The sequence below is a fragment of the Lichenostomus cassidix genome, chromosome Z (genome assembly GCF_008360975.1).
Source record: "Lichenostomus cassidix isolate B80296 chromosome Z, HeHo_3.0, whole genome shotgun sequence".
NCBI classification, from domain to species: Eukaryota; Metazoa; Chordata; class Aves; order Passeriformes; family Meliphagidae; genus Lichenostomus; species Lichenostomus cassidix.
The window spans coordinates 64,870,979-64,874,010 of record NC_139511.1 but is presented as its reverse complement, the minus strand read 5'-3'; positions in this window follow the sequence as shown (position 1 = coordinate 64,874,010).

The window sequence follows — 3,032 nt, the reverse complement described above, 5'->3', positions numbered from 1 at the left end:
CACCAAGGAGTTATCAAATAACTGTGCAATAGATACCAAGCCTTGCTTAAACATTGCCAAAGCAATCTGCCAGCAGGGAATGTCCACAGCCTTAACGCACGAATAGCAGAGGCAGCGCCCAGGCAGTATCACATTAATCAAGGGCTGTGCAAAGAGAAGTGTTTTAAGAGATTAGGGAGCTCTGGAGAAGCACTGCCCCAAGGCTACCCAGCTGCCAGCACTCCCCTGGTCCTGGGTGCTGGCACTGCTCCTGCTTTCCCTCTGCTTTATCCAGCACAGGCTACAGTCCACCAGAACCAAAGGGATCAACCTGATTTCACAACACAATCAACCAGTCTGATGTCCTCTCCTTGCAGGAAGCACTTGCCACAGACAAATCCCTTAAACAGTCTACTCGTTGTTCAATAAAATGCTTTTCACACATGTTCATCATTATAATCCTTTGCAGTCAGATAGTACCATTCATCTGATGAGCTCAGCCTACAAATTTAGCTTGAATCTGGTCTGACATCTGCCTCCAAGTATGCTTTGATTTGAAAAATCACGTTAAAACTCAACCTAGAATTGTCTCTGCCTGTGCATGTGGGTCTCTGTGTGCCTGGACACATGGATAGAAATTCCTAATATTTCAGTGCTGTTTGAAAGAGTGCTGAGCACTGCAGGCCATCTGCCAGTAACTATTTTTCTAAACTTGGAAAAAATAAGAAAGGAAGAGATATTTTAAAGCTTTTGCTCATAACAGCAGTGATTTTTCTGGAAATTCAAGCAGCTCTGAAAGGGACTTACCATTTCCAAAGGCAGCTCTCACTCAACAGGTTTTTGAGTTCTCCATAACTTGATGTCTCCATATTCCACCATGTCAAATAAGGACAAAAAATTACATCTTCATCTATCCAGGGTCCATATGGCAGGTGTCTGTCCAAGACATTTGGAATCTCAGATGTGAAATGTTGAAGAATGGAAAAATCATCCTGCTAAATGAGGGAAAGGCAGAAATTAGGTGCACTGTGAGAATGTCTTAGTGGATCGTGAAGGTCTCTGTAATATTGCATAGAGACATTCAGTATTTAGGAGTGATTTTTTAGTTTAATCTGTCAGTTTTTAACAGTATAATATATGCAGCATCCTTTTTTTATTACTGTTTTTTATTCCTGCATGTTTATCCCCAAATTGTGTTTGTTACAGTTAGAAATCCTTCATCACAATATTTTTCTGGGAAAACAAACAAAATGAAAAACAACCAGAAGCACAAGCCTATCACTAACTGCCTGGGCTGCAGTTCATATTTCTATATCAGATTCCCATTGCATAGCCATAGGAGCCTTTTCTGAACATCTTTTCACTGAGGCATTTGCACTGTAACATTTGTTTTTGTATTTCTTCTAGTTAATTGTTAAAAACAAACAAACAAACAAACAAAATCCCCAAAAATAAACATGGTGGGGGTGGGGAAGAGAGAGATCCAAGGCAAGTAAAATACTAACTGGCTAATGGAAAAAACTGCACACTTGAATTCTGTAGTCCTCAGAGCCTGGGATGTGGAGACTTGTGAAGCAGCAAAAATCTCTCATAAGAGCTCCCAGATCTTCCTTCAGTGGTCATTTCTAGCAATCAATATTTGGTTTCCCTTTCTTTTGGTAAAACATATTGTTATTCAGCTTGAACTACCCGGGGTCTAGAACTCTGCAAAAGTTAATAAAAAAGGTTTTCTACACAGTTCTATTTTTGTATCATATCCAAAGCACTGCAAGCCAGAGCTGTTACTTCAAATAAATGTTTTTCTGTGCCATTGAAACACAGGTGCATTGTAACAAGCATAAGAAATCCAGAGGACCTGTGAATCAAATAAATCACCAGAAATCCTGATAGAAAGGAAAAGACAAAGAGACAGACCTAGAAAATTAAACTGCTACACTCCTCTGAAGGACTGCAATTTACAGTGATAAAAAATGTCCTTGCAAATAACATAATCAGAAAACTTTCAGGAGATGAAATGTCAAATACTAATGCAATATTGCTAAATATCCCCCATATAAATCCCATTTCAGTGACATTAAAGAGTCAGAAGGCAGAGAATTAGCATCCAGGGAAGGGAGGAGTGAAGATATGCCTGAAGACAGAAGAGTCCAGGTGTGGGCCAGAATCAGCAGCTCATTAGGCTCCCCAGCCTGGTGAATTCCCTCATGGAAGTGAATCAGCACAAAAGCTGTTTATACTCCTTCTTCTTTCTGAGAGTGGGAAATGAATGAGCCTTCTCCTTATGAATTTGTCAGGTTTAATGGAAGGCCTAGTCTGATTTTGAGTTAATTTGCTTGGAGCAAAGACATCTAAGTGCCATAAACACCATGAGTATCAAAGGGGTCTAAGTGACACTTGTGTGATCCAAGTGGCTGTTATGCAGGCAGCCAAAGGCTTTTGCATCAGCTTATTTATTTATTTTTTTAAGACTCCCTTGCCAATGTCACTCTGAACAAGTGCCTGGTGCCAAAGTGGTGCAGGGACACCCAGGTGCAAACCCATCACACCCCATCTGCTCAACGCAGCTCAGCAAGCAGCTGCTCCACTCCTTTAGGGAGCTGCAGCACCACAAATCTGCCCACAGGAGAGGAAAAAGTAACACAGCAATGGGTTGGTAACTCCCAAGTTATATCCCATGTACCCAGTTTGCAAGCTGGGAATGGGGCAGAGGCACAAGGAGCCTCCTACCCCTCACTTTGTCACCCAGTTGGAGGCAAGCAGAGAAATAGTCCCCATCAGGTCCTCATGGCAAGGCAGCACCTACAGGCTGTGGAAGCCTCTGTGGTCTTGTGTGACAGCCTGGGCTCTGCCAAGTCTTTGTCTTGCAAGCCAGGCAGGTTCCTGCCTGCATGGAGGCCACTGGACTGTGGACCATGTCTGGGTACACATACAACTTTGAAAATTATATTGATAACAGTCTTTTTGAGGTTGTAATTACAAGGCTGGTGGAAGGTCTTTGAGCAAAGGCCATTTCTGATGGTGCCAGATTACATACTGGCAGACCCACTTGTGAC